The sequence below is a fragment of the Phasianus colchicus genome, chromosome 5 (genome assembly GCF_987193195.1).
Source record: "Phasianus colchicus chromosome 5, bPhaCol1.hap1.1, whole genome shotgun sequence".
Lineage (NCBI taxonomy): Eukaryota > Metazoa > Chordata > Aves > Galliformes > Phasianidae > Phasianus > Phasianus colchicus.
In genome coordinates, this window is record NC_143440.1 from 8145881 (window position 1) to 8154711 (window position 8831).

The 8831-nt window shown below is 40.5% G+C and overlaps 1 pseudogene; it reads left to right on the forward strand.

The window, feature by feature from the left end:
* Positions 1-6736: 6736 nt before the first annotated feature.
* On the forward strand, positions 6737-7445 carry LOC149917723 (uncharacterized; annotated as a pseudogene).
* The last annotated feature ends 1386 nt before the right edge of the window (positions 7446-8831 follow it).

Below are 8831 nucleotides of genomic sequence, written 5' to 3' on the forward strand. Positions count from 1 at the left end.
CTGAAATAAAGCACAATCATTAAAATACTTCCAGCTGTAGAAGTACTCCACAAAGAAAAGATCTAACAAGAGAAATAAAAGGCTAACTTTAAATAATTACAGCTGCCTTAAGAGCAAGGAACATAATGGCAGTAGAGCTGCATTACACAAGATCCATCTTCAACTGAAATTCAAATTATCATTTCAACATACTTCTATTATGTAACATTTTTTAATTCCATCATTAATTCTGCTTTCTTTCTGCTGTAAACGCAAACTAAAAGTAGGCAAAGTTCTTAGCTGCATGTCCATAAATTAGGGTTTCATCTGGAAATGAAGGACACATCAGATCACCTACAGACAGAAAGGCTTTGTTTTGCCAACTACGCTATTTTTACTGCACTCATTGAGCTCTGGTGATTATGACTAATAGGACTGAACAACTGACAGTAGTCATCAGCAAAAATTAATTTAGTCTTTACTAAACCACTTTGACACTAGTTATCCTAGGGAGGGTTCATTAGATAAATCCTGAAAAACTCAAATGTTTTAGTGGTAACTGGGGAAGGGTTCACAAATTATTTCTTTGGAAGCAGGATTAAATTACATGGAATTATACAACTGATTCAGAAAAGGCAGCAACAAGTCAATGCTATGCACTTCTTAAAGAAAGATTTCTATCATTTCCACTTCCTACAACTGCCTTCACCAGTTTCCATAGAGAAAAATCTAATTGACACCGGCATGTAAATGTCTTTACAACAGCTTGTAAGCTGACTTAAAAATAAATAAATAAACAAAACAGACACTTGCAAAAATAGAAAAACCTTTCAGGCTTTTGATCTTCCTTTTGGATATACCTGAAAAGACAGACTCTACCATGGGATCTGAAAATGCTGCATAGAAGAGTTCAATCTGTGGCAGCTGCAGCTTTATCTGGAACACTGTGAACTAATCACACGTTGCTTACACTTGGTACTGCATTATTTTCATAAGCTTCCACAGCATTTCTATTCTGCTGTCTTTGGATTTGTTGCCTTTGCTAACAGCCCTGTAACATCTCCTTAGAGATGAGCACCTCAATATCATTTTACAAGTAACAATGGTTTCCTAAGAGCCAGGACATACAAATAAAACCCTCTCTGCTACAAACCTGTCCTAACAACTTTCAAAATTATTGCAGCTAACAATACAAATCCAAAGTAAGTGCTTAACTATTAGTCTTCTGGGGAGAAAATAAGAAAATCAGGCTGGTCTTTCATGTCTGCAAGTAATATGGATGGATTTGCCCAGAGAGTCACTCAATCAAATGCAAAGGCTAGTTTAGAAGACAAGCAAAAACCCACAGAGATTTGTCACCATCATCATTCACCAAGATGCATAGATCCTGAAAACTGTGTTAGCTACAAGGACACAAAAGTAAGCCTTTCTAATATTATGGAATAGGCTAACATCTAAAGACAGTTCACCTATCAATTTTCATGAGTTCAGCCATACAAAGCTGGGCTTTGTATTGCCATGTTAACCAAGACTGGATGTCCAGAAATGAAAGAATTCTGAGTTAGATCACTCTGTTCATTATTTCAGTTTTGCACACATGATACACTACTGAGATTTGTCATTAATTCACTGAAAGTCTCAACTGAGACACAGTGACGCGTTTGAGATTTGCTTTACACCACAGGAGCCACATCAACATTCAATTGAACAGAACATAATTCTCTGAAATGGTAATTTTTTTGCAATTTTGACTTACTGCAAATCAACTGCATTACAATATAGCATTAAGTTTACCTCTTGTAATACAAACATTAAGCTGCATTAGCCCTTGAACAGAGATTAACTGTTTTCCGCTTTAAACAGTTTTTCCTTCAGTCAATGCTACAGGGCTGTGATTTAGCCAGAAAAACTTTAAATGAATGGGACATACGTTACAGACATTGAGTAACATTTGTAGATACCTTCTGCAGTCATTCATAATGCAGGACCGTTTTACCTTCTCAAGAATTATCTCTGTCATACTAAACTATTAAATCTGTTAAATTACTTTCAAACACTCATCCCCACATTCCCTTAGACCCTTAGGATTTCAGCTTTTTGTTTGTTTACTTAAGAAATAATGTTAAATGTTGACATCAGTACAGCAGCCTTATTATTAGATTCCTCTATTTGCAGCAGCCTTGTTTTAATAAATAAATTTTTTAAATAAGTAATCTGGAATAATATTTATAATGGCTAGTACAAAATGACGAGTTAAAAAAGAGAACTTTGTAAACAAGTATATCAAAATATCTTGTCCTTCTATAAAATTTCCTGGCATTATGAGGCTAGAAAACCACAAATAAGAGAATTTTTTAGACAGGCTTATCTCTTTCTGCATGTAATGCTACACAATTTATTATTCCTTGGCATATTATCAGTCAGGAAAAAAAAAAAAAAAAAACAACAGTAGAATATTTTCATGTAAGCGATAAAAGACCACCACTTTGCACAATTTATTTGTCATGCACATTTCTGTCACTGTCAAAGTTACTAATGTTTAACCACAGAAAAATAGTGAAGAACATTAAACGCTAATGGGAACTGGTATCTATTTCCCCACGGATAACTCAGTTTGAATACCTAGAAATCCCTCAGCAAACCTCACATTGACGCTAAGTTGCTCACTTCGTATTTTTCCTTCAGATTGCAGCAAGCTTCCCTTCAGGAGCGTTAGGCTACAACCCAAAGCTGAACTCCAGACATTGTTTTTCAGGCATATAAACATAAAAGTAACCCAAACGACATCCTGAGCTGGAAAGTAAGTCACAGAAACAAAATACACGTAAACTATTCCAATATCATTACAGTGCCTTTCCACCTGACATGATTTGCTCCATAGTTTTCTCAAACACCCAATTTCACTTCCAGATCTGCCAGCAATCTTCCAGTCTTTAGATCTGCCAGCAGAGCTGGACACCATATCAATTCACTGCTCTGTTCAGTCTCAGAAACAGATTTGCTTTAGTCCTCGTAGAATTCCAGCACTGAAGTAAAGCCTGTAGTTTTCCTTTATAAGCAAAGGTTGGTATGAAAGATACAGGAGAGCTAAGGAGCTTGGCTCTTTCCTGCTAACTATGCAAACTGTCACAAGTGGCGCATAGAGAAGAATCAAGGATAGATCAAAAGATGAATTATTTTTTTTCTGCATTGCAGGAACAATTCTGTTATCTCAAAGTAGGTGTACTACTCCACTGCATGCTTATGAATGTATTACACTGGAAAACATCCCAAATATGCTAAAAAAAACCAAGTCATGGGGTCAACAGTCACGATATAGATGAAACTCAAGTAGTCTCACTGAATGCAGCCATTCTTCCTTGGAAGTGCAATGCACAAGAAACAGTCAAGAAAACAAAAATGCTTAGAGATTAAAAAAAGTCTCCAGACTGCCTCTGTCTATTTGCAGCACGTTACCACATTACTATCAGTAAAAAACACCTGTCACATTATATCTATCTTTTGAAGAGAGCGCTGCACTTCTGTTACACCTGCTAAAGTGCTTCTGACCTACAGTTATCAGATTCTTAGCACATTCTCATGTTCGTTCTCCTTGCATTTCAGCTTTAGTACCTCCATGGGAGTAAAAACTATGTGACATGTATTATAGATGAGCTCTTTACCATTAGCAGTTTAAGTTTTACAGAAGGAACATATTCTACAAGACTTATTTAAAATATTTGCATAGAAATAAGCTTGCACTGAAAAGGCTGTAGAAGAGGGAGAGAAACTCCATAAACTCTCAGGAGTATGAGTCAAAGGGAACACCTTGTAATGCTTTGATTTCTAATTAGAATACAAGATGCTTGAAGAAAGAAGCATATCAGAACTGGTCAATTAAGAAGACTCTTATTGTTCTTATGCTGCAAGACCCCTTGCTTTACCGTAAGATGGAAAATCATTACAAATTGGTTAATACTTCACTACCTGGGTAGTTATACTTTGGAAAACACAAAAATTATTTTTAACAAAACACAGGCAGCAGATACAACTGAAATAGTTTTATCTTCTGGTTTCCAAGGAGACAAGTGACCTGCATTCCCTTCCACTAACACATGTAAGTAAAGCCACAAAAAATAAAATAAAACAAAAGCTAATTGCTACAGAGATTATCATCTCCTCAAAGCTGAAGTCAGCCTGAAAAAATAAGAACTTGGGTAGCTCATTTACCAATACAGCTTCATAACTGTTTTTCACAAGCTGCTTTTTAACAGAGAATTCACTGTAATTAGGTGCTGTCAGTCCTTATTTTAGAGGAAGAGAAACATAGGCAACAAAGGCTGCTCCACCATGAAAATACATACTGCAATCAATAAATCTAGTTTTAGCACATACGGGGCAAAAACTTCTTATCATATGAAATCTATCCCATTGTACTCAATCAGCAGTTCTTTGAAGCAAGCACTTCTGTTGTATCAGCGATTCTCTATTTCAGTCTTCCAGAATCTCAGGAGGATTGTGCTTTCTTCCCAAGCCAAGATCAAGAAACATATCGGAGACCATAGCACTTGTAATCATGTAGTCAGTGTTCTCCTAATCTACAAAAAGCAGATTTGTTTTATCCAAGCACATAGTAGAAGAGATTATCTATCTTCCTCTACTTTCCTATGAAGTATCACACACATTTATACCACCTTAGATTTAAAAACAAACAAAACCAACAACAACCAACCAAACACTGCTGCACTAGGACTAATTTCAGCCTCGTCTAATCCCTCTCAGCTGGCAGTGATAAAGGAAACCAAAAAATGTGTGCAGACAAGACAAGGGGAAACAGCCAGAAACTGGAGCATAGGAAGTTCTGCACGAATGTGCACAAGAACTTCTTTATGGTGAGGGTTACGGAGTGCTGGAACATGTGGGAACACAAGAAAAAACTGCTCAGAGCAGCAGCTGTGGAGCAAGATAAGCAGTATGAGAACCAAGGACACCTTTTGAAGAACAAAGAATGTCTCACGGCTCTAATTGGACAAGCGTCTGTGTGAACGATTGAAGAATGTTTTGCAGAATTCTCTGTTAACACGTATAAATAGAGCAGTGCTTAACAGTAAAGTAGAGTAACAATTTTTAACTGCATTGGTGTGCTGTTGTGTCTCCGACCGCCATCCTGAAAGTCCAGAGACTTCCCCACAGGCTGCACAGGGAGGTTGTGGGGTCTCCTTCTGCAGATGTTCAAGACCCACCTGGACACCTACTTGTGTGACCTGGTGTAGGGATCCTGCTTTGGCAGGGGGTTGGACTCGATGATGTCTGGAGGTCCCTTCCAACCCCTACGATTCTGTGAAATCACCAAAACCAGGAAATCCATAGATACCAGTTCTAGTTTGTAATAGTGTAGTAGATGAAAAAGTTATTTGTGATATTTTCACAATTTACTTTAGAACCCCTGTATGGGAACTGCTGAGTCAAGTCCTGAACCTCTGATTAGTCACCTGAGGCGAGCAATGAGTCAGCCCTGGGAGCACAGGTGAAAGCAATTCACCTGTGCTGCAGGAAGGGGTGGAGCCTGGCTCCACCTCTCCTAGACCCATTTAAGAGCTGACTACCAGTAGGGAAGGATCTCTCTCTCTCTTTGGAAGATCCACTCCACTGGAGTTTCCTGAGCGAGCCCACGACTCGGGTAAGCCTCCTATTTATTCTCTTTGTCTTGCTGTGCCTAACTCTCTTGCTTATTTCATTATTATAGCATCTTAATATTATTTGATTATGTAATATTCCTTTATATAATTTTCATTGATTATACACTTAGTGAGCCAGGCAGGCAAGCCAAATATACTGAAACTTACACTATGTCCTTTCTTTGGAATTTCTGTAAATGGTTCAAGGGGGAGAATGCTACCCCCCTAGATAAAATAATTCCAGGACAGATCCCAGGATTTGCGGGATCCCCATATTATGAATTGGCAACTATCATTGAAAAATGGGACCCCCTACATGTTGTGGGAAACATTTCCCCATATCGCCTAGCGGATTACTTTCAGGGACTAGGCGAAGATATATTAGTCACTAGAGAAAGACAACTAGCTGCTTCTACAGTGGCATGGCCACTATTAAATGCTTTAAACAATGCCGAAATAAGGAATAATACTTTAGTGAACGAAAATGAACTTTTAAAAAAATCGTATTGAAAAGTTAGAACAGGAACTTGGCCTGTTAATGGAATAAACCAATTCTACGTCTTCCAATAGGTCAAGTTCGTAGTATTTCAATAGACAATGACCAGGCTCCTGAATCAACGGACTGTGTTGATCAGGAAAATAAACAATCTAAATCAGATCTTGAATCCCCAATTTTGATGGACGCACTAGAAGTCCGTCCTGTTATAACTCAAAAAACGAAAAAGGTACAGGATAGACCGGCAGGGGTGCCACCTGATCAGTGGCCCCCCGTTCAAACCCATTTGCACGTAACAGCCCGACCGTACACGGCAACAGAACTGATGGACTTAGTCCAATGATTCAGGCAAAAACCTAGGGAAAGTGTGCCAGCTTGGTTACTGAGACTATGGGATTCTGGGGCAGAAAGTGTTCTGGTGAATGGCCCAGAAAGAGCCAAATTGGCCACAATGACCATCCATCCTGCTCTTAGACAGAGACTATATGCAGGTAATCAATATAATGATGAAAACCATTCTATAATAGAATGGTTAATGGCGGCCTGCCGTATGGTATGGCCCAATAAATCTGATATTCCTTTACATACAGGGATGTGGTCCTCCATGGAGGACCTTCAAAATTACATTCGTGAGCTAGGTGTAGCGATTTATGAAGATACCTTTGATGGCCCGGATCTGGTCAAATTCTCAGCGGGGATGAGAGACCTAATTTTACAGCAAGCCCCCTCCCATCTGTATGGCACTCTGGTCTCTATATTAAATCCCCTAGTGGCCTCAGAAGCAGTTGTCCAGCAGGCTGCGCAGTTAGTGGCTGATCTAGGAGAAACAGAACACCTGCGGAATAGGTGCAATATTCGGTCACTAGAAGAAGCTGAGGTCTTGCAGGTGACTAAAACCAAAATACTGGCTACCCGAGCTCCTCAATCGGGACCCATAAGGGTCTCCTGAAAACAAATGTTTAATGATTTAATTTGGGCTGGGGTCCAATTTGCTAAGATTGACGGCCAGCCCAACCATATCCTTCTCCAACTGTGGAAACAACTAAAGGATAACCAAAAATTTCAGACCTACCCTAAGAAGCCAAGGGTAAGGGTTATAGAACGCCGACAATGACATGGAACTTAGAGGATTTCATTGTTCCTAATAGGAAAAAAAAGCTGCCTCAGGTGTCTTGGGCTACAATGCCTGAGCCACCGGAAGCAAAAGAATTGGACATAGCTCAATTCATGGCGTGATGAGGGATGTTAGTCCCCCTAGGGCCTCCAGATGGGACCGGAGGCCCTATGTAGAATTAATGATTTACTGGTCCTGAAAAAAACGTTCAAAGGGTTATGGCACTAGTGGATACCGGAGCAGAAACATCAGTTATTTACGGAGATCCGACCAAATTTGATGGGGACAGAGTGATGATTGGTGGCTTTGGGGGACAGACTATTCCTGTCACCCAAACATGGTTGAAACTGGGGGTTGGGTGTCTCCCACCCTGGGAGTATAAGGTATCTATTGCCCCAGTCCAGGAGTACATCTTGGGCATAGATATTCTATGGGGTCTGGCTCTCCAGACAACTGTGGAGAGTTCAGACTTCGACAGAGATGTATCAGTATCCGGGCGGTGCAGGCAATATTAAGAGGCCATGCGAAACGTGGGCCTATTTGCCTGCCGAAACTGTGCCGGATTACTAATGTAAGACAGTACAGACTCCTGGGTGGGCAAGATGAAATATTGAGAACGGTGCAGGAATTAGAAAAAGTGGGCGTTATAAGACCTGCACACAGCCCATATAATTCCCCCATATGGCCAGTGCGGAAGTCGGATGGCACATGGGGAATGACAGTAGATTACAGAGAATTAAATAAGGTCACGCTGCCTATTCATGCGGCCATACCCAATATTGCCTCCCTAATGGATACATTAAGTAGGGAGATAAAAACCTATCATTGTGTCCTAGATTTAGCAAATGCGTTCTTCAGTATCCCAATTGCTGAGGAATTGCAAGATCAATTTGTGTTTAGTGGGGACGCAGGCAGTGGACCTTTCAGGTCCTGCCACAGGGGTACGTGCATTCACCAACTTATTGTCACAATCTAGTGGCACGTGACCTGGCTGATTGGGAAAAACCTGATGATGTTAATCTGTATCATTATATTGATGATCTCCTGCTGACATCCAACTCACTGGAGGCAGTAAGGCAGGCGGCAGATTCATTAACTGCCTATTTACAACAGAGAGGGTGGGCTATAAATCCCCAAAAGGTACAAGGTCTGGGCCTGTCTGTAAAATTCCTGGGGGTGGTTTGGTCAGGAAAGACCAAAGTACTCCCCAGTGCTGTCATAGATAAGGTTCAGGCGTTCCCAGTCCCTACAACATCAAAGCAGCTGCAAGAGTTTCTAGGTATACTGGGTTACTGGCGTTCCTTTATACCTCACCTAGCGCAGCTGCTAAGGCCACTGTACAGACTCACAAAAAAGGGGCAGCTATGGGACTGGGGGAGAACAGAACAGGATGCTTTCCAACAGGCAAAAGTGGCAGTTAAACAAGCCCAGGCATTGGGTATATTCGATCCTACCCTCCCAGCCGAGTTGGACGTTCACGTTACTCAAGATGGCTTTGGTTGGGGCCTGTGGCAACACCAGAGTTCTGTTCGGACCCCCATTGGTTTTTGGTCTCAGGTCTGGCATGGAGCAGAAGAAAGATACA